The sequence below is a fragment of the Ursus americanus genome, chromosome 9 (assembly GCF_024610735.1).
Source record: "Ursus americanus isolate L20-20 chromosome 9, mUrsAme1.1.p, whole genome shotgun sequence".
Classification (NCBI taxonomy): domain Eukaryota; kingdom Metazoa; phylum Chordata; class Mammalia; order Carnivora; family Ursidae; genus Ursus; species Ursus americanus.
Genome location: NC_142135.1, coordinates 30,596,091 through 30,623,963, shown reverse-complemented (window position 1 = coordinate 30,623,963; position 27,873 = coordinate 30,596,091). Strand labels below are relative to the sequence as shown.

The following is a 27,873-nucleotide window of genomic DNA, read 5'->3' as shown; positions in this document are numbered from 1 at the left end:
TGCATTCCTTGTGAACAAGAACCCTAATTAATGCAGAGGACTTCAAGCCTGTAAAGGGATTAGTCTAAGGATCCTTCTGACACTCAGTGTATCCCTCCAGTACTGGAAAGTAGACTAGAGGAAATGCATTTCTCCAATATTAGAAAGTTGGACTAGAAAGCCCATTACAAGTTTAAAATTATCTGATTTTTAATATCAAGAACCAGAATGAGGCACACAGGAGATTCTTCATATATTTCCTTAAGCTAGTTTTTTAGTAGTGGTGATCTCTTCTCTGAGTTTACCAATGAAAAAGCACTGCATTTCTGGGAGATCATGTGTCTCATATAAAAAATAATGGGTGTTATCTTGAGGAATAATCAATCTAATAATTAAGAAGTACTCCCAAAAACATTACTCATTATGTTAATACTCTTCAAATTTGTCTCATTCTCCTCTTGCCTTTGTATTTCTTCTTCTGCCCTCCCTCCTCCCCACATCTAGGTCTTTTTTTTTTTTTTTTTTTTAAAGATTTTATTCATTTATTTGACAGAGATAGAGACAGCCAGCGAGAGAGGGAACACAAGCAGGGGGAGTGGGAGAGGAAGAAGCAGGCTCATAGCGGAGGAGCCTGATGTGGGGCTCGATCCCGTAACGCCGGGATCACGCCCTGAGCCGAAGGCAGACGCTTAACCGCTATGCCACCCAGGCGCCCCTCCCACATCTAGGTCTTAAAGGAAGGGTGGACAGGATCACATAGGGAGCATCCCTGGTGGTGAACAGTCACTGAGATTTGCAGGATGACATTGAGACAGTGAGTTTGCAGGTGTAGCCTAGGAGAGAGAAGGACAGAGAAACAGAAGATAAGGTTGGAGGGAAGAGCTTGTAGCTAAGGAGATATTCATCTACTGTATGGACAGGCTCATGGGTTTTAGCAGATTTTTAAAAAAGGGTCTTTTAAGGGACGCCTGGGTGGCTCAGTCGTTAAGCATCTGCCTTTGGCTCAGGGCGTGATCCCAGAGTCCTGAGATCGAGCCCCACATTGGTCTCCTCCACTGGGAGCCTGCTTCTTCCTCTCCCACTCCCCCTGCTTGTGTTCCCTCTCTCACTGGCAGTGTCTCTCTGTCAAATAAATAAATAAAATCTTTTAATAAAAGGCTCTTTTAAGAAGATGATTATGAAATTAGTAAATTGGGTGATTGGAGGTGGGGAAGAGATAGTAGGGAGAAAATTATGAAGCTGTTGCAGTAACCCAGCAATGAGGAATAAACACCTGAAATACAAAGCTAGAAATGGAAAGTTTAGGAGTTAGAAAAGGGGTACTGGTCCAAGTTAGAGATTCTTGTGGAAGCTGAGTACAAAAAAACAAAACAAAACACAAAAAAAACCAAAACAAACAAAAAAACAGCATTATAAAAAGACGAAAATGGTCATTAATGCCATGCTGCAAGATATAAATAAGAATAAAGGCATACAGGGGCTCCTGAGTGGCTCAGTCGGTTAACCATCTGCCTTCGGCTCAGGTCATGACACCAGGGTCCTGGGATTGAGCCCCGCATTGGGCTTCCTGCTTAGTGGGGAGCCTGGTTTTCCCTCTCCCTCTGCCCCTCCCCCTGCTTATGCTCTCTCTTGCTAGCTCTCTGTCAAATAAATAAATAAAATCTTTTAAAAAAAGAATAAGGGCTTATAAACTACTGGATTTGGAAATTAGCCACTCTTGAAGCATAACTTCAAATGCAACATAAGAGGTAGATGACAAAAAGCAGGGGATGCAGGTGTACACAGGCCACCCATTCTTTCCAGTTGTTTGCTGGTGGAAGTTTGCAACTAAAGTAAACAGCACTGAATACCCAAACATTGCTGGAAATTCCATAGCAACTCTCGTTTGTTCCATCTAGACATAATTAATGTTTTCCGGTCTCTGCTAGGAGGAGCCCTGTGCTACTGTTCCCATGCGTCTAGGAAAGGAAGTCATTCTTTTGAAATTAGTGGGTGTTTCTCTGAGGTTATTGAACTAGATTTTACTTCTGTTTTTTTTTAAATAAATCTTTTTAAAAATGATATTGTGAAGGCATTGGAATATTTAGCAGATAATGGAAAAACCCAGGAGTTACAAGTAGAACTCAAAATAGCTTTTTCTTTTCCTGCATGGAGAATTTTAGGAGCAACCACAACAAAAAAGCATTTTAAGCCTAGGGTGGCATCTCTCTTAAAATTTAATTTCAGTTAGATTATTGGAAGGCACCTGCTATAGACAAGGCATATGAGTGCACTCAGTTTTCCAAGTAATGAGATTGCTGAGAAAGTGTTCATTATGATCAAACACTTGAGTAGTAGGCATCAGATCAGTACTAAGCTGGTGACTTCAGGGGCTCTAAGTCCATTTATGATAACACCTTATTTATCTTAGGATAATTTATTTTGCAACTTTAGCCATCCTAGAACACATTTTGGACCAGAAATCAAGTTTAGAATTTTCTTTTATCCTAAAATAGATCGAGCAATATCTATTGCCCATGTGCTTTCCATGGGTAAACCCCTCAGGCAAGTATCACTTTTATTGTAGATCTAGTATTAGAAAGCTTAGATTGTGGCTTTCCAGATCATAACAAATTAAAAGGAACAAATTGCAAGGGGGGGAAGAGTTGTTATGGTAAATACAGTGAGTTCATGAAGGAAAAGCTAGGAGTTTCACTTTAAGAGTGAGTGAGAATAATTATAATCCTTATTTCTCCAGTCTCAGGTAAAACTACTCAAGGGCCCAGATGTAGATAAAATACTTGGCTAACCCTGGGCAAGTGATGGAACAATAATGTCCCCACCTTATGCTTATACATATGGGTCAGTCATTCAGAGACTCTCAGCCCTTGCTCTTGGCCTAATAATGCTATTATGCCACCCATTACCATCAGGATTCATGGGACTTTAAACTCTTTAAGTCGAACTTCAGGTACACAGCATCTAGGAAAGTCTACCATTTTACTTTCTTACACCTTGAGGTTCATAGTTTCCTATTGCTAAAAGGTAAACTGAGACACACTAAAATTTTCAAAAGTGTATTTGAGTGTACAGGATTGGAATGGGGCACATGAAGGATAGGAGCACTGTACCAACAGGAGCTATGGGTACAGTTTTTATCGAGAAGATGCAGATGTTTTTATAGAGAACAAAGCAAAGAAATTATTCAATTGGCTGTACCTTAAGCAGTTACTTTATTTGAGGAAGGCCTAGTTAGATGTTTATGATCGATTGTTCTTAAACTTTACTTTTTTGGATTCCAGTGCATTCACTTTGGCTTAGATTTCAATTTACTGATAGAGACTACCAAGGTATTAGAGCCACTTCAATCTAATGGCCTCTGTCTGAGTCACTAGCAGGCAGTTGGTTGGACTAAAGGATCTCTTTTGTGATCATTTGATCTTTTGGGGCCCCCAAAAATACTTTCTGTAGAAGACTACCAACTTTGTACCTATGACTCTACATTTTGTATAAGAAGGGAAAAATCAGTGTTACTAAATTGAAGGTAACATTTAAGTTAATGTTTACCATTAATCTCTCGTTGGGTTTGGCACTGAAAACAATGTAGAAATTTAAATGTTATGAAGTCTGGGATTTGCTTAAAAATAATTGGAGTTGGGCACCTGGGAGGCTCAGTCAGTTAAGCATCCAATTCTTGATCTCAGCTCAGGTCTTGATCTCAGGGTCATGAGTTCAAGCCCTGTGTTAAACCCAGTGTTGTACCTACTAAACAAAGAAACAAAGAAATAATTAGAGTTGAAGAAAGTGAATGGAGATATAGATAAACAAAGGTTGGCCATGAGTTGATAATTATTGAAGATGTGTGATGATAATTGTTCAGTTAGGTAGGTTCATTACATTATTCCCCTACTCTTGTATATGTTTGGGACACTTTTCATGATTACAAGGTTTTTTAAAAATGCAGAGATTGTATTTGGTGAAAAATAATTTAACATTTTGCTCTCTATCTGATTTTACCAGGGTTAATATTCCAAGTGAAATTTGTGGCATGCATTGCTAAGAGTTTATACAGATGGTATTATGCATATGCTAATATAAATGAGCCATTTTCATGAAAATATTGTTTGTAGTCCATGACCCAGACATACAATCTTTGACTTGAGTCATGAGGGAACATTGTGTTCTTTCTTTAAAATATTTTTTGAGTAGTGAATAGTGATAGGTAACAAAACTGTATGCTCTATTTTAAATAAGATTTCAAGTCTGTGTCACCTTTTTTTCATATACCACAACAAATATTCTTTAGCATAGATTGATTTTCTGTGAAGTAGAGCTACATTTGTACATACTTTTGAGATCTATGAACTCAGAATTTTAAACACACACACACACACACACACACACACACACACACAAAACCCAGTACTTTTTTAAAATCCCTGGTTGTTTTCTTTCTTTGTGTTTTTCCAAACACTAGTTTCTTTTTGATGTTAAAGCACTACATTACAAAAGAGAAAAATTTTAAATATAGAAAATGTTAAAGAAGGAAAATGTTACCTGCAAATCTATAATCCAGAAATAGCAAACTTTGCACTATTCCTTAGCACTACTCTGGAGGTAGAGAGGCATCGGCAAGGATGGCCACATTGTACCGCAGGGGACCCCCAGCCTCAACAAAGACGTCCTTTCTCCAAGCATGACAAATAAGAGCAGAGCTGGAGGACTTTGAAAAGAAACAGGGCGATGAGCACTACCCTGTGTACGATATTCATCTATGGCAGTAGCCCCTCGGGGTACTCTGTTGTCAAAAGAGATCTCAGGACTTTTGAAGAACCAGTGAATGCTTAGCCTCTGTAAGGAATGACAGTGGATTTCTCTTATTGTTCAAAAGTTTTCTTGCTTAGGAAATTCTTGCTTCACACATGTGTTTGTTAGAGGATGATTCCGTTTATTGTAGTAGAGGACAAAGGAAGAAGATAGGGATGGTGAAAAGGATTCAGGAGTTCAGCTTTGAGAATGTTGAATTTGAGGTGATTTAACACATCTAAGTGGGATATCTAGTAGGCAGTTGAAGAAGGTAAAAATTGACCTGGGTTTGTGAACAAAGGAGGGTGTTTTCCCAGCTGAGTTACAGCATGAGTGAGGTCACAGAGGAAGAGATAGGAGGAACTGTGAGTAGAGCTTAAGGATCTATTGAGAGTTCGCTCTGATGAGTAAATAAAGTAGGAAGTACAAAATACATAAAACATGTTATGACGTGATATGCAGTGATATCCTATGAAATACAGTGATGGTGTTCTTGATTTATCATCATTTAAAAAAAATGGTAACAAAGGGCACTGCATATTCTTTAACCAGGGAGCTATAGAATGAGACTAAAAAACTTCTTATAGCCTAGTCATTACCCTAAAGTAATTTAAATGCATTGTAGAAGACATGAATAAATGGAATGATTTCTTGGAAAAGATAAATATGCCTTGATATTTCCTAACAAGATAGGGTTATCACTCAATAGGTTTGTGATTCAAATAATATTAAATCTAAACAGAAACAGTATTCTTGCTGCCACAGCTTTAAAACAATTTACTCAGGTCCCTTTTGGATCATATTGCTCCCGACATAGGAGAGCTGGAGGATCTGCCACTGTTTCCTCCCCCTTCCTGTTTCTTCACTTAATTTAGACATTATTTTCCTTTCTGAATCAAGGCTTCCATATGGTTTCTGTTTCTGAACTCTTATATAATGAGTTGATTACCCTAAATCTTTTCATCACAACAGTCTGTACCTATAATTCAAGCTGATCTCACAAATGGAGGATAAAGAGAAAATAGTAGGAACAGTATGGAGGAACATTAGCTTATCTATTCTCACTATTGGAGAAATAATTGAAAACAAATTTTCTAATGATAAATTGGTAACACCATCTTTGTGCATGATAAGCTACTTGGGATAGTTACTCATCACTTAGCTTATTACAGCGTAATTGGGCCTGTGGAGTCCCACGACACAGTTAAGAATTCGAACCCAGCCATCAACTCATAGTAATGCTTTGAATTTTTCTTTCAAACTACTAATTTGCATAATGAATAAAAATGCAAATTACTTGTTTATAATCTATTTTTATATATAATCTATTTATATATATATTATTTATAGAATCTATTTTTAAACAGCCTTTATAAAACAGTAGATAGGAAAAACCATATGATATCTAATTGTTTGAAAATCTCTAAACACTTAAATGTTACCAAAATAAAACTTGGGATACTTCTTTATTCCACTTTCCTCTTCTTGAAAGCATTCATGAGTAATGAAATATATAATGTAGGGTGCATTAAAAATAGCTATATTTTATATATGTGGTATATATATGCAGTCAAATATTATTAAGCCATAAAAAAGAATGAAATCTTGACATTTGCAACAACAAGGATAGAGCTAGTGAGTATAATTCTAAGTGAAATAAGAGAAGTAAGTCAGAGAAAGACAAATAATATTTCACTCATATGTGGAATTTAAAAAACAAAACAAATGAGCAAAAGAATAAAAGAGAGGGAGAGAAACAAACTACGAAGCCGACTCTGAAACTATAGAGAATAAACCGATGGTTACCAGAGGGGAGCTGGGAGGGAGGGATAGGTGAAATAGGCGATGGGGATTAAAGAGCACACTTACCATGATGAGCACTGAGTAATGTATAAATTGTTGAATCACATATTATACACCTGAAACTAATATAACACTGTATGTTAACTAACTGGAATTAAAATTTAAAATTTAATTTAAAAAGATAAAAAATAGCTATAGTTCAGATTATGATCATAAAAAATACCTCAGAGCTTAGAAATATAGGAGCTTTGAAAATGTAACTATTATAGTGAATTTTATATACATATTATATAGAACTATGTAATTATCTTCCTATATATGTTTTACTATCAAATTATACTGTTTGACATAAATGAATAATATACTGTTATCATTAGGATTTCATATTCCTGTATATTGTATACTGTCAGAAACATGGTAAATTATTAACCAAGGAAAAAGTATTACTTGCGTATTCTTTAGATAACTTTAGCTACTTCAGTTAAAAGTACATTTTAAGAAAGTAGTAGAACATACACGTTAGGAAATAGTAGAAAAAAAATTTTTAATGGAATCCCTACCTAAAAAAGCAGACCATAATTAATCTAAAGATTTACTATCCATTAGATGATTAAATAACCAATGACAGGGCATTTTGAGACACAGTATTTTATTCTAAGAGTTGAGTGGGGAAGGAACATATTTCTAGCAAATGACACGTAGCCACCCACAAATCATGACATGCTGCTATTTCTGAAAGATGAATTAAAATTAGAAGACAATTTAAAAGGATATGTTTACTGTTTACATACCTGTTGGAATAGGGGAAGAAAAGGTAAGAGAAAACAATTTCTCACAAAATTAAAATCATGTGCTTGAAATATGATCCAGAAAGCCTACTCCTAGGTAATTACTCAAGAGAAATTAAAACCAGTGTTCACGCAAACTCCTGTATGAGAATGTTTATAACAGTTTCATTCACAATCACTAGAAATTGGAAGCAATCTTATCTTTCAACTGGTGCATGGGTAAGCCAATGTCATATAGCTACACAGTGGAACACTACTGGGCAATAAAAATGAAGGAAACTATTGATATTAGAAACACCATGGATTAATCTTACGTATGTTTTGTTAAGTGAAGGAAGCCAGACTGAAGAAGCTATGTACTGTATGATTCCACTTGTTTCACATTCTGGAAAAAGTATAGGGATGGAGAACAGATCAGTGGTTGCCAGAGTTATGGGGAAGGGACAGTGGTTGAATAAAATGGGTGCACAAGGAAATTCTTAAGGTGATGGAACTGTTCAGCATACTACCTGAGTGGGGGATAAATGACTCCATGCATTTATCAAAGTCCATAGAAATGTGTATCACAAATGTGGACATCAGTGTAGGCAAATACATTTTTTTTAAAAGATCAACCAGGGTGTCAAGGGATCCCAGGATGGAATGCAGACTGAGAAATAAATCTTACTTTTTTTGCAAGTGTATGACTTAACCTTACTGAAGGTAGTGAGAAGAAAAGTAGTTTACCTAAATAACTTTTAAAAACTCTGTTTTGATTTGATACTATAAAGCCAGAAACAAGAAGAACTGTGCATGAACTCTATATTCAGTTGGAAAATTTGTTTTTATAATTTTTAATAGATTTTATTTATTTGTTTGAGAAAGAATGAGAGTGAGAGCACGAGTAGGGGGGAGGGACAGAGGGAGAAGAAGAAGCAGGCTCCCCGCTGAGCAGGGAGCCCAAAATGGGGCTCAATCCCAGGACCCTGAGATCATGACCTGAGCCGAAGGCAGATGTTTAACTGACTGAGCCACCCAGGTGCCCTGCGAATTTGTTTTTCATAGGAGTACCTATTAGCGATTCTGAAATTACTTTCTATGTATTATGTATATATGTAAATTACAGATAATGAGAACCAGATTTATTGCTATCAGAGAAGTAAGTTACAAATGGGCAAGTGCATATGTCTCTTCAATAACCTGTTTTCATTTTCTTTATATACCCAGAAGGGAAATTACTAGATTGCATGGTCGTTCTATTTTTAGTTTTCTGAGGAACCTCCGGACTGCTCTTCATTGTGGCTGAACCAGTTTACATTTATACCAACACTGCAGAAGTTTTCCCTTTTCTCCACATCCTTGCTAGCACTTGTCTCTTGTGTTCTTGAGAACCGCCATTCTCATAGGTCTGAGATGATATCTCATTGTGGTTTTGGTTCTAATTTCCCTGATGATCAGTGAGGCTGAGCGCCTTTTCATTACCTGTTGGTCACTTGGGTGTCTTTGAAAAAATGCCTATTTAGTTCCTCTGTCCATTTTTAAATTAGGTTTTTTAAATTGAACTGTAATACAGATATCTAGGAGTAAGCATAGCTTCTTTTCCCTGCTGATACATCACTGTTTCACTGTTTCTTTATGTTCTCTAAAATTATTCCTTGTACGTGTACATCTCAAAATGTTTTGTCTCATTTTCTTTAAAGTTTCAGTTTAATCCTTCCCCTACTAGATAGTTACATTCAAATTCGAATACTAAATCTTTTACCTTTGTCCCTATTGTCTTTATTTGTGCCTGCCATAATGATATTGGTGCCCCAAAGGCCACCTGAAAATACTAGAATGTTTTGAAGTTTAAATTAAAGCAACTTCCAATTACATATTAATCCTCCTAAATAATCCTGACTCAGTTTCCCCATGTCTAACATCGATACAGTCATTCCACAATTATCCTAGCACACTTCTTTGTGTTCGTGAAGCATTGAGATGAATAAAGATTTGGTAAATATAAAAGACTCTATCTCTACTTTTTATTCTATTTAGTGATATAGCTGTAAGAATAATAATCCTCACATTTCATTATCATTATTTCCTCTAGTTCCCAGCTGTTTACCCGGCTCGGAACAATTGAGATAAAAATGAATGTTATAGCTCATCTTGGGCTTCATAATCTGCTGCTATCTACCTCATTTGGTATATCATATTTTTTTAAGATTATATTTATTTATTCGACAGGATAGAGACAGCCAGCGAGAGAGGGAACACAAGCAGGGGGAGTGGGAGAGGAAGAAGCAGGTGAGGAAGAAGCAGGCTCATAGCGGAGGAGCCCGATGTGGGGCTCGATCCCATAACGCCGGGATCACGCCCTGAGCCGAAGGCAGATGCTTAACTGCTGTGCCACCCAGGCGCCCCCGGTATATCATTTTTTAAACTCATGATTCACAAAAGGGTGCTACGACGGTAGATGTGAATAGTTAATGAACATTATTTAAAATAGCACTTCACTATCCCCAGAGACGATTTTCTGAAGTATAAGACAGTCAGACTGTGATTAGAAACCCTATTTTTCTTCTCCTAGTATTTCATTCGATTCAGGTGATAATGAAAAAGGTAAAGAAATCATCCAATGAAAAATGGAATAAAAATGAAATAAGTTGGGGCGCCTGGGTGGCACAGCGGTTAGGCGTCTGCCTTTGGCTCAGGGCGTGATCCCAGCGTTCTGGGATTGAGCGCCACATCAGGCTCTTCCGCTATGAGCCTGCTTCTTCCTCTCCCACTCCCCCTGCTTGTGTTCCCTCTCTCGCTGGCTGTCTCTATCTCTGTCAAATAAATAAATAAAATCTTTTTTAAAAAATGAAATAAGTTATACCATTTCTTTTTAGGACTACAAATATATGTGATGTTTTATATAGTGCAGCCATGAAACACTAAGTAGTGAAACAGAGTGCTATGAGGGGGTAATTGCCAAAATTCTAGCTAATATCCACAGCAGAGAGGAACAATAAGAATTAATGAATCATGGTCCTTTTTATAATTCTTTCAATAAGTATAACTTTCCATATCCTAAGTAAGAAAAACCTGTTTCGATTATATGTTCCCATTGGAGAATTGAGTGTTGTCCTGATGTGAACTATGAGGTAAATTGCAAATATGTTTCTTTTTTTCTTTTCTTTTTTTAAAGATTTATTTATTTATTTTAGAGAGAGAGACAATGTGAGTGCATGAATGAGGGGAGGGGCAGAGAGAGAGGGAGAGAGAATCTCAAGCAGACTCGCTGCTGAGCGTGGAGCCAGATGTGGGGCTCAAGCCCAGGACCCTGAGATCACGACCTGAGCTGAAATCAGGAGTCGGTTGCTCAATGGACTGAGCCATCCAGGTGCCCCACAAATACATTTCTATTAACTAATAGCCATTTATTTATAACTAAAGAAGTCAGAACAGTTTTTTATTTTAAGTATATAGCTAACTTTGAAACAGAAATATAAACAAGAACTTCATTATTTAATTTTCTATTATTTGCTCTAATATGTAGGCTATTAGGATTTTGAATTATGATAAAATGTCCACGGTCAAACATGCTCCTGGTGCTATGGCCTGGCACGCTGGCTGGGGGTTTTCTCTCAGCATGCTGGAAAGTGCTTGTTGTCTCTACTGTGATCTCCTGTGGGTAAAGTGCCTGTTTTTCATGTTATTACTTTTCAACTATAAGATACTCAACATTTCTACATGAACTTTATTTTATTTCAAGAGTATTTAGGAAATCAACAGGTCTTATGTATGGGAATCCTAAAATGCTGGTAGTATTTTTTTTAAACAAGAACAAATTCAGACCTTTTTCTTTTCTTTTTAATCATTTTTCTTTTCTCAGACCTTGAGATTTAGGGAATAAATTAAAATATCAGTCAGCTGTTTACAAAGTACCTCATAATATGCTTGACACCATCCAAATATTTTCATGTTACGTCATAAATCTTTACAAAAGGCTGTGAGGCTGTCATTACTTTCACTTTGCTTTTGAGGAAAACTAGTATCAGACTTATGAGGGCCTTTGCTCAAGACCACACATGAGGGCACAGAGTTGGGGATGACATGCAGATTTGTCTAGATACCAGAGCCCCCAGTTTTCCCACTGTGTCAACATGCACTTTTTCATGTCACGTATAGCCTCTTTGCCCAAGAAACATGAGGAACCAGGAGCAACAATGGTCTTTCTACAGAATAGAATCTCTCAGAATCTCTAGTATGTTGTGAGATTTCCAGGCCTACTAAGAATTGTAGCATTCAGGGGCGCCTGGGTGGCGCAGTCGTTAGCGTCTGCCTTCAGCTCAGGATCGAACCCCACATCAGGCTCCTCTGCTGGGAGCCTGCTTCTTCCTCTCCCACTCCCCCTGCTTGTGTTCTGTCTCTCGCTGGCAGTCTCTCTCTGTCAAATAAATAAATAAAATCTTTAAAAAAAAATTGTAGCATTCTTTATAAACCCAGAAACCAGGAGGAATGTAGAACACTGTGTTTCCCAGTGTGTTAGACCCCCCTCCCAACTATAGTAACTATAGACATGGGGCTTTATTTCCTTTATACATGGTTTCCTAGCTACATCTCATTGTAGTATTAGAGATACTTTATGTTCTTCATGAATCTCCTCTGCAAAGCAGAGAGAATATCTACCTCACAGGATGTTTGTGAAAATTACATGAAATAACCTACATGAAAGACGTAGAACAGTACCTGCACATAGAAAGCACTCAATAGATAATATCTATTATTATTCTGTCAGAAATTCTTATTTGACTATTACATTGGTTTATTACTCAACATATCACCCTGTGTCAGAATTCCTATCCTAGTTATCCAAAATGTTATATATCACAGAGAGTACTGCTGCATGTCATCCTTTTTCTTCGTGGATTTTATTTCTTCCTCATTTGCTTAATGCTTAATGAATTAGAGATTATTTTATTTAACAAGCATTTTTGTAAGTATTGACTATATGCCAGACACTATCCTAAGCATTTTAGAAATGGTAAATTTGAAGGTAATTCTCACAAAACTCTGTGGGAAAGAATCTCAGTCATCATTTGTTCAGGGGATCAGTCACAATAAGCATTATGGCATAAAGGGTCTATTATAGGAATTAGGTCTTACACAATTGTGGGAGGAGCTGGAGACATGAAGTTCCAGAAGAAGAAATGTAAGATCAGGGAAGTCACCTGTCAATCAATCTGAGAAGCCAGGTATGTGTAGTAACTGAGTGACATGAAGGGGAGCCGATGGAGAGGTCGGTGTGAAGGTGGGACCTCTTTGTAGCATCTTCAGTCAGGTACCTCCTGACAGACTTGAGCCTGCCATTGGTCAGCAGCATTCCAAGTCAGGAAGAATTGCTGGGCAGGGGGTGAGGAAAAGCCAGGACAGGCTGGAACCCACATATCTCTGTGTCTGTCCATCCTCACATCTAACCACAATGACTTTCACATGGTGCCAATGCTTCCCCTCTACTCTGCATCTCTGGCAAGTTTCTCATTTGACTTGAGTGATCAGAACCATACAGGGATGTAATGTAATTACAGGTTGACACAGCACAATCCAGCATATAGGCAGGTGCTATTATTATCCTTGTTTTACAAATAAAGAAATGGGGGCACAAAGAAATCAAGTTAAGCTGCTCACGTCACACAGCTAGTGAGTGGCAGAATCAGGTTTGGTTCCAGGCAGTCTGATTCTGATTCCAGATTGCAAGCTCTTGACTCCTGTGCTTTGCTCCCTCTGTGATAAAATAAGGTTCTGTAGAAAATCTCAATGTATTTTTTTCCATGTTTCAAGTCTCCTTGTTTCTGGCTAATCAAGAAAATTCATCACCAAGCAGTTATATAAAGGAATGGTGTGTGCTCATTCTGTTCTATTTTTGTCAATGCCCCTAACACTTTAGTTTTCTCACAAATAATCTGTATTTTGCCCTTTCAAGACTCACTTTTTTCTGAATCAGTTCTTGATTATTAACCTTCCATCTATTTTGATTTCTTTTAACTCTGTATCTTTTAGCAATTGCATATTTGAACTGTCTTAATGATCTTTCGGATTTATGTTCTTTTTATATACCCTTACGTCATTAATGTGTGCATAGTCCATATTCCTAAGCTTACTGCAACATCCTTAAATCAGGAACATTGCCTGCTTTCCTTTATAACATCACCAAAGTGTAAAGAGTAGATGCTCAGAAGTGCTTCTTATTAAATGCCTAATATTCCTGTTGTAAATAAAGGAAATTTTATCTGAATGACTGGAAATCATGTTCATATTGAATAAAACTGCTTTCTACATATGTATGGCAAAGCTATCAAGTTAACCTGTGCTGGGTTTTATTCTGATTTTGTGGCTATCCTCATAAAAATACCCTCAAAAGAGAATGAAATGGAATGAACATTTTTGGACTGAAAGAATCCCAGTATTTCTCCAACATTAACAAAAATATTCCTTTGAAATCTGTTTTCTCTTTTTCTAAGAGTATTAAAATCATAATTCTCAATAGCATTTTGAAACTTTATTTTCAAAATTAATACAAATTGGTCTTGTATTATGATTTTACAGCTAGAGCTGGCAGATTAATGTAGTGATTGAAATGTAGTGACTCTCCCATTTTAGATAGGAAAATAAATAAGATTTAAATTTGTTGTGTTAGAAAATGAAACATCTGTAATAAAATGTCTCCATAACAAGGTTCCACTCTGAATCACTCTTAAGACACAGACTATCTCATTTTGATATGTAAATAAAGCATGCTTAAACTTATCATGATCCTGTTGAATGGATTTATGATGGAGAGATATAAGTAAGTATATGTTTTAGAGGAATAAATGATCCTTTTTACTTTTTAATTGCTTAGTAGCTACGACTCAGACATTTCAATGTGTTAGCATGTATTACGGTGAAAGTAAACTTAAGGAAGTGAAAAGTTAAAGACAGATGGAAAGGCAAACATTTAAATATATTTTTACTTAAAACTAGCAAATGAGAAATTTGATGGTTCTGTTCTTGTCAATGAAAATTGGAAAAAACCATTCACTATCATAAAAATAAAAGCTAACTAGAAATAACTCCTCTGCCCTTTCTATGTACCAGAAATATGACTTAAACAAATGACATAAAGATGAATTATTTGAGGGGGAAGGCAGTTTTTCTCTTTCTGTCCAAATGGGAAAATAATTTTGTTCCTTGGAGTGACGTAAGATTCTCTCATAAGATATAGTGATGATAATAAAATAATAACATGAAAAAACATTTACCAAATGCTTTCTTTTGCCAGGCAGTGTGCCTACCAATCATGATTACATGATAAGTTTGTTACTATTATTATCTCCATTTCACAAGTAAGGTGATTTAGGTTTCGAGAGGATAGCACTACTTGGCCAGTGAATGGCAAAGCAGGAATTTGAGCTTCAGCGGCTGATTTCTGAGTTCAAAGTTTAAACCACAATGTTGTCCTCACAGTGTGATAACCAAGATGTAGCAGATTGCAAAAATGGCCAAGTCCTTCACTTCTTTCTGTATCCATGCCCTGGGTGATGTGACTTTTCCGCTTCTCACATTGAGAAGTGAAGTCTGTTTCCTCTTCCCTTAAATCTGAGAAGACCTTGTGACTTGCTTCAGTCAAAGAACCCAGCAGAAGTGACTTTGTTGAAGTTCAAGGGATAAGCTACGAGAGCCTTCACATGCTTCCACTCCTGGAACTCTACCCCGACGCCATGCTAGCCTGCTGGAGGGTGAGAGAATATGGTCTAGACCTGCATCAGCCCAGTTGTCTCAGCCACAGGCACAGGGATGTGAGAGAGTACAAAAAAGATTGGCAAAACCAACTTGTACCTGAGAGCTAATGAGGAGGGAAGAAGATGAGGAGGGAAGTCATATTCGGATATGACTCACATTAGTATCAGTTCTTTGTTGGTTAGACAAAAAGAGACCAGCCAGAATCATTTACCCACAGAATCATGAGTTAAATAAGTGGTTGTTTTTAGCCACTACATTTCAGGATGGTTTGTTTTACAGCAATAGCTAACTGATACACCAAAGGGGCTCTTTAATGGAACAAAAAACCATAATAAACACTGTATTAAATAATTCTACCTTTCTACCTTGTATATTCATAAGAGTGAATGCTAAAAGACACGCAACATATTCTGAAATCAGTCTCCCATTCCTCCTAAGGAAGTAGTAAGCATCTACAGTTTGTACAGCTAGAATATACTTGGGATTTTCTTCCCTGTATCTTACTCCGATCTCATTTTGTCTTAGGTTCTCCTTGTCATACTGCTAGCTTTTGTGCTTATATGAATACTTAGTACTACAAAAATAGCTATTGCTTCTGGCTTCCTAACATAACTGCTCAATTTATTCAGAAACATATAAATTAGAAGTGTACTTAATAGAATTTGACTTACTTTTCAGTCAAAAATATAAGCTGTGTTATTCATTTCTGGTTTGCTTATTCAAATACATCAAACTGCATTTTAGAAAGTATCAGATTATGTCTGAACAAAACTTGCACATGGATGTTTATAGCAGTTTTATTCATAATTGCCAGAACTTGGAAGCAACCAAGATGCCCTTCAGTAGGTGAATGGATAAGTGAACAATGGTACATCCAGACCGTGGAATAATTATTCAGCACTAAAAAGAAACAAGCTGTCAAGCCATGGAAAGTCAGGGAGGAAACGTAAATGCATATCACTAAGTGAAAGAAGCCAATCTGAAAAGGCTACATGCTGTATGACTCTAACTGTGGCGTTCTTGAAAAAACAAAATTATGAAGACAGTAAAAATTCAGTGGCTGCTAGAGGGTAAGTATGAATAGGCTGAGCACAGAGGATTTTTAGGGCAGTGAAACAATTCTGTATAATACTATTAATGGTGAATAGTTGTCATTATACATTTGTTTAAACACATGGAATGTACAGGGAGAGTAAACCCTCTTGTAAACGGTGGACTTTGGGTAATAACGATGTGTCAGTGTAGGTTCATCAACTGTAACAAATGTATCACTCTGGGGGTGGGGGATGTTGGTACCCCCCTCCGGGTGGGGGGGTTGGGGGAGGCTGTACATTTAGGAGGCAAAAGGGTATATGGACACTGTATTTTCTGCTCAATTTTGCTGTGGATCTGAAACTGCCCCAAAACATAGTCTGTTAAAAAAAAGTTATCTGAAGACAATGGTTTATATAATGAACTATATTCTTCCCTTTCTCTATTTGTGGACACATTTCAGAATTTTTCAAAGACATTGATATGATACATGTATACATCCGCAATATGACAAGGTTGTAACTCTCTGAAACTGATGTAATCCTGGGCAGTTTGATTCACTGTCAATGCAGTAGTACTGGGATTTGTCTAAAAAGCGAGCAATTTCTTCTTTGAATCTGAATAATTTATGCCAGAGGGGCATGAAAACTGAGCATGCATTGCTAATCAGTTTTCAGTACCCAACGTATTAGAACTATTTGATTACTGCCTACTGAAAATCAATATAACATGAAAGGTGTCCATTTTAATGAGCAGAGAGACTACTATAAGAAACAAGAAAGACTGATCAAAGAATTTCTTAATTTGAAGGGGCATTGGAGGTCATCTGCTAATTGAACACCTTCGCTTTGTAGGCATTGGCACTGAAACTCCCAAAAGTTAGATGACTCCCCAAGATTACATAGTGATTTAACCACTACCACTGTTTATTACATTATACTCTTTCAGCAGTGTAAAGTTTCCAGAACACATTGTGGTGAAGAAAGGAGAATATGGCAGAGCAACTGTGCCTGTACCGTTTGGAGAACTGGCTCGGAAATGGCTAGTGCTGACCCTGAATGTTTTCAATTTTGAGATCACACCAATTAAATTCAAAACAAATTCTTGCTCACCCTCTCTTCTTCCTCTTCCAGTTCCTCTTCCTCCTCTTCTGGGTCCCCTATTCTGGAAGGTTTTGGACACATAGGGTTTTACTCACTGCTTCAAGGAGAGAAAGTAGGTGATAGTTCTGTTCATTTATCTTCTCTCTTTATGTACAATATAGGGCTCCGATCCAAGCAAACTCCTATCTCACTGGTGGCAAGTTTAGTGGGCAGGTCCTTCTATGTTCTTTAGTGACAACTTTAATCCAGCAAATTAATTTTACATACTTTTTATTTTTGTTGCTCTCTGGGTAGGGTGCACACAGGTATCAGTATGACTTGTTTGAGGAAAACAAGCACCAGTTGTAATAGGATATTCCCATCAGCTTTCCAGAAGAAAGAAAAGACCATTTATTCTGCGGTCAGGTATTTTTGAGGGCAGATAGGCAGAGCAGGAGGATAAAATTGGCCCATCAGGAGTGACTGGGATCATACAGGAAAGGATTGTCATTGGAATGGTATTTGTTGTGTGATATTTTATTTCCTTCTCTAGACAGCGACCCTCTTGAGCTTTTCTCTCCAGAGCCTGGTTTGCTTCAGGCATACAATAATATAAGCATACAATAATGGGGTGGGGAGTGATCATATATCACTTTTCCCCCATGATTATTAGCTTTTCCAGAATCACTTCTGGGAGTCAGTTTTGCAAAAGCAGAGAAATTAAGAGCATCATTGGGCTTTTGTCAAAAAAAGAAAAAAGAGAAGGAAAGAAAGATCATTTTACTGTTGAACACAACAAAAGTATTTTTTGGGGCGAAAAAGCTACTTTTTCTTGTCTATAACTATTTAATTCTTGGGAAATGATTATACAGTTTGGCCTGTGGAGGAATAATTAAAATTGAGAAAACAATTTCTTTCCAAGAAAATTATATTGTTTCATCTTCTATAAGAAATACTTGACTTTTAAATGTACTTGGTACACAAAGCCAATGCAATTGTGAAAGTAATGAACCAGAATTTTCAACACTTAGAGTAACTTTAAGTAGAGCTCAGAGGAATTACTTCATGAAAATTAATTCACAACTTCCAGGAAAATATTTAAGAATATTTGTGATTCACTCACTAGCTTTATAGAGCAAGATGATACAGTTGCACTGTATGAAAGACTTAGTTACAGTTGGGCTTAATGACAGAAAAAGAATTCAAAAGGCTTTCTTTTCTTAGAATATGTAAAATAGCTCTGTATGGTCTTTAAAATGAATTTAGTGAATTAGATTTTTTAAAATATACTTTTAATCCTACTCCTTTCTTACAGAGTCATCTTACAAATGTTTTGCCTCAGAGAGTATATGGGAAGATCTCATCTCACTCAGTAACAAAGTGAAGAATTTCTTCTTTGATTTATTGGGATTGATTTTTTTAATGCCTGCAGGAGATACACACACACACACACACACACACACACACACACACACACACGATCATTTTATTTTTTTTTTTTTAAAGATTTTATTTATTTATGTGACAGAGAGACAGCCAGCGAGAGAGGGATACACAGCAGGGGGAGTGGGAGAGGAAGAAGCAGGCTCATAGCGGAGGAGCCCGATGTGGGACTCGATCCCAGTACGCCGGGATCACGCCCTGAGCCGAAGGCAGACGCTTTAACGACTGCGCTACCCAGGCGCCCCATACACACACGATCATTTTAAAAACTGATAAAGTGTCAACCCAAAAACTGATGATGAATATATAATTTCCTATTATTTTAGTAACAATCTAAGGTCTAAAGGACTGAAAAAGTTTTGAGTTTGCATTTATGCTTGGTTTTATTTATTTCTAGAAGGAAAACAATTAATACAAAATAATTTTTTGACTGAATTGTGGTTTTAGTACTGTGTAAACATCTTTCTAGCTTTGATATTCCATTTGTCAATGCAGAGAACTTGTTGGAAAAGAGAACTAAACTGATTTAGCTTGAAAGTTAAATATCCTGTTACTTTCTTACTTTCCTAATTAAATCCAATGAATATTAAGTGTCTTTTGTATGTGGAGTAGTGGTAGAAGATGGCTATTAGTGACATCCTTAGAAGAAAGAAAGATGTGACTCATTATTCAGTAAATCAATTCATTAGTACAAAATCAATCCAGAATCTTCTTTCAAAAAGAGCCCTGAGCCTTCCAAAGGGCCCTTGGCCTCCTTGAACACTGAATTTACTTCAATTTCAAGGTAATTCCTGTAAATGGGTGCTGAGCCAAATGAGGATGCAACTGTTTATAGGCTTAGCCAAAATATGGTAAGAGCCTCTGACTTCAAAACCTCAACTGTGGGTAAACTCATATGGGGTGAGGCCTGAAAAACAATAAATCATTACATGGATGACTGGTATAAGCAAAAGAAGAGTGGTGGAATGTATATAGCAACCTACTCTAACAAGAATGTCTCGGAGAAAACAGCAGTAATTTCTAACAACTCTGTTCTGTACTAAACTCTAAGCTTCTCAGGATATGTCTATTTCTATTGCATCTGTGGCCTCCAGAAATGATTGTCTGATTATATCTGTGTTCTAAAAATGATTCATTTGTTCAGAAATAATTATTCATCTACTTCTCCACTCATTTATTCATTTAACAAATTGTTATTGAGCATCTGCCAGGTATTAGATACTAAGTTAGGTGCCCAGATTATAGCAGCAAATAAGACCTACACTGTTTCTGCCCTTATACAATTAATTACAAAATGAGTGTTTAATTATATTTGGGAGGAAGGAAAAGTATCTTATGAGATGGGAACGATTTATAGGGAAATTTGAACTAATGTACAGAACGGAGATTTCTCTGTGAAAATGGTACTTAAGCTGAAACCTCCATGTGGGCACACTTCCTAGGTTGGGGAAGGGCAGATGTCATCAAGAATGATACAGAGGGAGGGAAGAGGGTGCAGTGGCATGAGGCAAGGCGGGATCTGGCACAGCACTTTAGGCCAGGTTAAACATGTCGACGTTCATCCAGTGGATACCCATTACGTACTATACTGTGAGGGCTCAAAAGTGTGAAAGACATATCTGGCTCATTCAGGAAGCTCTTGGTATCATAGGGAGGTATATAAATGATGCTTTCTTTCCCATACGAAATTTCTGCAGGAGAGGTTTCCTTACTCTCCCATTTTATCCCCTGTCCCTAATGCAGTAGATTTTTACTCAATAGTAAGTATATGCTGTGTGCATATTTTTTTATAAATATTCATGAAGCAGTAGTGGGGCTCTACTTATCCAGGGTCCTTGATTTCTGTATAACTCTTTGGATCTTAGAACTCTGGCCTTTCAGTGTCCGGAGAGTTTAAGGCTTTGGGCTACTTTGCCTTTGATCCTTCCTGATTAAAATATATCCTCTTAGATATAGTGACACCCATGGGGCCTGTCCCATGTTCAGGACAGCACAAGTGCTGGACTATAAAACACACTGAGCATACAACATATTACAGTAGCATCATAGGAAGTGAACACTCTGAAGTTAAACTGCTTAGGACCTAGTCGTGACTCTGCCACTCACTAGCTCTATGATGTTTTAATTTCCTTACCCTCAGTTTCTCAGCAATAAATTAGAGAGAAACATAGAACCTACTTCACAGGATTATTGTGAGGATTGAATGTGAAAATGCCTACACAGGGCTTTTTAAAAAGATATTATTTATTTATTTTAGAGACCGAGAGAGGGAGAGAGAGAGAGCGTCGGGCGGGGGGGGGGGGGGGCAGAAGGGGAGGGAGAGGAAGAGGGGAAGAATCCCAAGTAGACTCCAAGCTGAGCATGGAGCGCTGATGCAGGGCTCTATCCCAGGACTCTGAAATCATGACCTGAGTGAAACCAAGAGCCAGACGTTTAATCAAATCATCTGAGCCACCCAGGTGCCTCTCTATAAAGTTCTTATTATATTTCCAATATATATTAATATTAAACACTTAAAAATGTTATGTGGGTTTTTTTAATTATTGTTGTTATTAAGTAATTCTCACAATTCCTGTGAGATACTAGTAGTTCTAGCATTTGAACCTGGAATTTTTTTCTGACAACTTTCACTCTTGACTGTATCAGGCTGTCCCAGGCTTTTTGTGTCTCTCAGGAAATTTCCTCAGCCATATCCACTAGCATAAAAGTCAATCCTCAGAATCCCAGTAGGCAAACTATCCTTCAAATGCTGGGATGGGGAAAATGTGGCCCTGAGACCAAAAGCAAGCTATATCTCCTGCCTCAGACCTAGCTGTAACTATGAATGCTTTTTAAGGTCCAACCTTGGAAACAATCACCAGACATCTTTAAAATTGTCACCATTCATAACAGTGTGCAGCTTTTAATATCAAGAACCAAACAGACCTTTGGGCTGTGAGCAATTCCTACATAAAATGTTTTTATCAATTTCCATAACCTAATTTATTTTGGCATGGAAAATTCCTGAACAAATATAATAATTTTTCAAGGGCAAATGCACAGGGAGTCAGGAGCTTTTAGACCCAAAACTGTGACCTGAAATAGAATTATGTTAATGATCAAGTCAGTCAATGTGCACCTCTATTTTTCTTGGTTAACTGAGAAGACTGAACTATAATTCTTAAATGTATTTGGGGTGGTTTCTCTTTTGGTGTTCTTCTATATTTTCCAAAAGCTTTATAATGGATATATATTATTTATGTAATCAGATGAAACATTTAACTTTTAAAAAGATGTATATTTCATTGCAGGATAATGATGTTTATATTTCTTCTATAATCCTATTTGTTTTTATTGTCCTATAAAGGGAACACTCATGCACAACATGTTATAGAAATTTAGTGATAGATGTTAACTTGCTATTCTAAAAGCTATTCTTGATAAATACCATATGAGTTTCCATTGCTTGCCAGGGAATCCATTTGGTTGTCTATAACTGACTAAGAACATTTTTTGGAAAATAACTCAAGAAAAATTTGTTTTAGACAAGGCTCAGCTTTGCCTTCATTTAAAGCTTTTAAAAATGAATGCCTTATTTTTCTAGAGTTGTTACTGATCTGCTGCATTCATCATATACAGAGCCTGTTATTAGTATTTTCATTCTATGATGATATTTGGCTTTGACTTTGATCTAGCACTGCTTTCGAATACGTGGTCATTTGGTATTGGGCCAAAACATGTATTCAGTACATATGCAAGTACCTGACCCTTGGAATTCTCTTGTACTCCCTATTCACTCCTTTCAGAATTAACTAACCCTTCCATTACTTCCTGTGATTTATTAATGTACACACTAATATGTTTAGAAAGACATCGATGTATCAAGCTTAAGACTCTAAAATCTTTAGAATTTTATGGTATCCTAGATATAATTAGTGAAATTGAATAAGAGCTAATCAAGACAGATTTTCAGTAACACTGAAAAGAGCTTTTAACAGGTTGGTTAAGGGTCAATAATTAGATTTTAACTCCATACCATCCGGAAAATACTTAATTGGATGTTTTCTAGTTTTTAAAGCAGACCCAATTCTCAGTGTATATGATGGTTAGCATGTTGTAATAGAAAAATAAGGTTAAATACTATATCTACTTTTAATTGACTATCTCATAATAATTTTGTCATTTGTACTGCAGTGTCCTTTCTTTTCTCCTTAACCAATAATATTTTTTAGTCCTAAAAAGGAGCTAAGGAGCTATGTTAAATTTCTAAACTTTAAAAACTAATTATGATATTTGGAATTTTGCTTTCTGGCATTAATGGTTTTTTTGGTGTTTGGTTTGTAAATGTGCTATCAGTGATTTATCACTGATGAAAGGACAAATATTACTTAAGTGACAAGTGCTAAGAGATCATGCATGACTCCCAGGTGACAGAGATGCAGTGTTTTCTGTCACATGTAATTCAAAGAGAAAAGAGACCAGGTTGAACTGGAGAACTCAGGAAAAAGGAAACCAGTGTATATTGATTTTCTATCATGTGCCAAACACTATGACAGGATCGGTACGTGTGTGATCTCATTTGACATACTCAAGGTCATCAGCAAATAGAAAAAAATTAGAATTCAGAATCAAATCTATCTCACCCAAACTTGATATTCTCCTCACTCATACCACTTAAATTCTTTAATAGGGTATTTTTGAGATATATCAGGAAAGTTTGGTAAATATTAGTCATATAGGGAGATGGTATTGGAGGAGGTCATTGAGAGAACATTACCGCCAGTTGACCCACGAGCTGGACCTGGGCAGTTGGAAGCTCCTCAGCCTCTCCCCATCCTTGGAATGTGAATTCCACTTACCTTCTCCATTCTAGAAGCTTCCCCCAGGGTACAACTTTGAGATAGAAATGTGTTGCTGAGGGGCTCCTGGTTGGCTCAGTCGTTTAGCGTCTTCCTTCAGCTCAGGGTGTGATCCCAGAGTCCTGGGATCGAGCCTTGCATCGGGCTCCCTGCTCCGCTGGGAGCCCGCTTCTTCCTCTCCCACTCCCCCTGCTTGTGTTCCCTCTCTCACTGGCTGTTTCTCTCTCTGTCTCTCTCTGTCAAATGAATAAATAAAATCTTTAAAAAAAAAAAAAAAGAAAGAAGAAAGAAATGTGTTGCTGAGACCATCTAGAGAGTATATGTGACTGAACCTAGTTAAGGCCTCTTACAAATGTAAGAGATTCTGGTGCGCAGGTGCAGAGATCTACGCATCTTGCAGCTGCCCCAAACAAGCCCCCTATGTAAGTTGCCTTGCCTTACCTACCACCTACCAATCTGGAGTGGGGTGCCTCTTTCTTTGGGCTCTCCCTGAGCTCTGTATGTGGAGACCTTTTTCACATTTCACTTGGGAAGCTCCTGAGGTGGCAAGCCAACTGATGGGTGGGAATGGGATATTAAAAATGAGAAGCAGAAAGAACATTCTGGTCAGAGCCACGTGGGTAAAGGATGGATATCAGAAAGGGCGTCAGAGCAACATGAAGTAGTTTAGATTGACCAGATCATAGCAGCCTTTGGCGGAGTGGTGAGAATACAGACTGGAGAGGAAGGTTAGCAACATATTGTAAAGGACTAAATGCCAGGATAAGGAGTATGGACTTAATTAGGAAAGCAGCAGGGAGCCACTGAAGGTTTTGTGTAGAGGAGCAATATGATTACAGATGACAGCAGTCTTAATAAGGCTTAATAAATAGTACAGTTTATAACCTTAGGCCAACTGCTGAGCAGAAGCCAAAAGCTGTGCTGCAGAATTAGCAAACCAATTACCGTGAGGAATGATGGCCTGGATTGAATCTGAGTCATCCTTTTATATCCAGTTATAAACGAGTAGAAACTCCTGGAAATACAAACAAATATCTGAAGTGACAGGTGACATGTCTTCTCAGAGCTGACTTCCTTTATTTGACTCCACAGTGGCACACTGTTAAAATGCCTTAACAGTGCCGGTATTTACTTTTCACCATGTTTAAAACCTCTCTGCTTTGTAAATATTCAGTGTATTTTTATGGTTTTTCAGTAGGCCTGAAATCTATTGCCATCTGTCTCATTACTTGTAATAAGGCATCCTTTACTGGTATTCACGTGCTTTGCCAAGAGGGAAGACATCATTATGTTATCTGCAGTTTGATCTAATAGCTGATGTTGACTACAGGACAACACTGCAATTTCAGTTCTAGTAACCAAGATTTTTTTTTTTTAATTTAGGGAGTAGGCTACATAAGAACCTATTAATTTCCTTTATCTTTTGATTATTTTAAAAGACGTGTGTGCACGCACGCGCATGAATGCATGCTTGCAGGGGCAACAGAGAGCAAGAGAGAACGTATGCATATGTGTACATAGAGGAAGGGATAGATATTTATCATATTGCTTCCTTCTTGTTCCTTGCCAGGAACAGTTCCTGGCAAACAAAAAAATGCATAATTAAGTTTCTTATGCAACACATTCTCTTTCGTACGTTCTGGTGATTAGTTCTACTGTCACCACTTCCGTAGTCAGAAATTCTTGCTCCCTTGTCAAAATTCCAATATCATTTCGAGTTTAGGTAATTTTACTTATTATCTCATGTAAGTTTTTGGTTAAAAATGGTTTTATTTTGTCATTTTAGACTTTGCAGGCACATTTAGAATACACATTGAGAATTAGGGTTCTAGTATCTATTTAAGAAGGAAATAATAATAGTACCTACTTTGAAGGTTATGAATTTTCAGTAAGATAATGCAAACAAAGTGACTAGCATAGTGCACGGCACAACCCAGCGCATTAAGGATTGCATGAGGGATGGTGCGAATGCATAAGTCTGACCAACGTTCCCTTGTAGCCTAGTCCTTTTGGTCTGCTATTTTTTAAGTAATATTTGCACCTTGGGACAAAGTCCTGCTTATTTAGCTACTTCCGATCTCCAGATTTAAAACGAAAGTAGCAGCTTTTGAAGATTTTATTTTATTGAGTGCCTTAGCCGTTTGAGGCTGGTGAGACTTGATAGGGGCCTTGGCTCAGGATTTATCAAGTTTTCTCTTAACTAAAAATGTTCATTAACAATACAAAGAAACCAGATTAATGCATAGGAAGGAAGATTGTTATAAAAAGACTTAGAGGAATATTACGCATCAAATAGATTTTCTGTGTGCCTAATGAATGATTTCTCATGTCTTATATTTAATATGTGTTTTCAACTGTCAAGTTTCACCTCTGCCTTATATCAGCTGTGTGACTGCATCTGAAAAATGGCAGTAATAGTATCTACGTCATAAGACCGTTGGAGGGTTATACAATAATTCACATAATGTACCAAGCATGGTGGCTGTCAGATACTAAATATTCCATTGGTCTTAGTGTTTGGAACTCTACTATTATGTAAATGTGACAGGACTGTGCAAGTAAGACAATTTGTGCAAATCAGAGAGAATGCACGCTCCTTAAAATTTTATATTTATCACTCAGATCTGAGTAAGATTGATTACAATAGGTTATATATAGTCCTGTTCTCAGGAACCAATTATTTCTCACCTTAGACTTACTGTTCACAGAAAAACATTTTAAGTTTCCTAGTCAGCCAAATTTTGTGATGAAAACAGGGACTACTAGGAGTTCCAACTTTTACCGTATCATATCAATGTTCTTGTAGTGTCTTTATACCTATGAAATATGTATGGTTCAGTCAGAGTCCCAACTGGAAACAGATGGCATACTCAAAATGGGTAACTTGAGGAGAGTTGAATAAAGGGATGACTGACAAAGGGTTGACCAGAGTGTAGGAAATTACAAGGGAGAGCATAGTTACCTCGAGAGACTAGAGACAGCAGTGGTGATGAGTGGGTCCTTGACTACTTCTAGGCATGAAGTGGCCAGGGATGGCAGGGGACAGAGGGCTTGGGGAAAGGGCTGCTTCACTGAAGCTGGGGCCTTCTCAGAGATGCAGTTGTCCACTCAGGATCAACTGGCCAGAGGTACTAAGGAATATCCTAAATTTCAACTTTTGACAAAAATGCCAGCTTATACAATGTGATTACAAGGAAGTTAAAAAAGACATTAAATCAATCAAGAGGAGGTTCATTTGGGGCTGTGAAGTCTACAAATTTGGGATTTTGTAATCTTTATTTTTATTTTACCTTGTAAATATTTTACCTTGTAACTACTCAATATGTATAATATTTACATAAAAATATGATATACATGATTCATTTGAAAGTATACTAATATGTTCATCTACTGTCACCATTTTTCCATATATTTAATGTTCTTCTCTATCTTATAATGTCTCTGTTTTTTCCTGGCCCTTTGTTCACAACAAAATGTCTGATCTTTTGAAATGGTGACAAAGTTCTTTTCTGTTGATGGTGGTTTGTTTTTTGGAATGATTTAAGAAAAAAGCAGTAGTGGAGATTAGTAAAATGGTGTTTATCCTTGCTATAGAGGAGAGTTCAGCAGCCATTGAAAATCATTCTGTTAACCTATTTATTTTTGGAAGAGGAATAGAAATCCACAACAACTGGGAAAAAAAAAAACAGGTCGCAAAATAGCATGTATTTAGGTTGATAGGTAGGTGTGATTTTAAATATATGTATAGGTATGTACATATGTGTATATGTATTGTGTGCATATATCCATAAAGATATCTAGAAGAGTCACCCAGAGGTTGACAGTGGTTATCTCTGGGTGATGGAATTCATAGTCATTTTTTTTACTTCATACTTTTTTGTATAATTAAAAAAATATAATGAACATGTATTATATTAGTCCTCAGTACATAAATTCTTTTGAGTTTTGGAAAAATGCTGATACCCAAACTCATAACCATTAAAAATATAGTACCATTATCAGGAAAATATGATAAGTAAAATTTTCCACTCCTATATTTATCACCAAAGACACTGATGATTCCTTTGACATTGGTTGCATTTATCTGTTCGTTATACATTTGGATGCAACATTTTAAGAAAGGGAAGCACAGAAGCTTTGTGATCGGCGGTGAACTATGACTTCAGTCACTCTGAGTGTTCTGGATAAGAAAATATATTTTATCTTGACCAAGCATCTTCATTTATCAGAACTCACACTGACGTGAGGGGATGTGCGCATTCAGTCTTCTAACGCTGGGGTGAGGCAGGTGCATTGCAAGCTATTGCTTATCCTCTATTTGCACATAGAGAACTTTGAAGAGCCAAGTGGCGTATTGATTGGCTTGATCGATGTCACATGGTGAGTCTGTCT

At 37.1% G+C, this 27,873-nt stretch overlaps 1 protein-coding gene and 1 long non-coding RNA gene across 3 annotated transcripts in view; one reads left to right on the top strand and one right to left on the bottom strand.

Annotated features, from left to right (window-relative positions):
- The window catches only part of OXR1 (oxidation resistance 1), a 433,246-nt gene that overhangs the window by 107,261 nt on the left and 298,112 nt on the right, over positions 1–27,873 (top strand). The window lies entirely within an intron of this gene.
- Positions 17,233–27,854, bottom strand: LOC123797805 (uncharacterized). The gene is made up of 3 exons (XR_015725774.1): positions 27,718–27,854; positions 24,427–24,496; positions 17,233–17,282 (listed from the first exon to the last, which is right to left on the bottom strand). It is a non-coding gene; the product is annotated as an uncharacterized LOC123797805 (long non-coding RNA).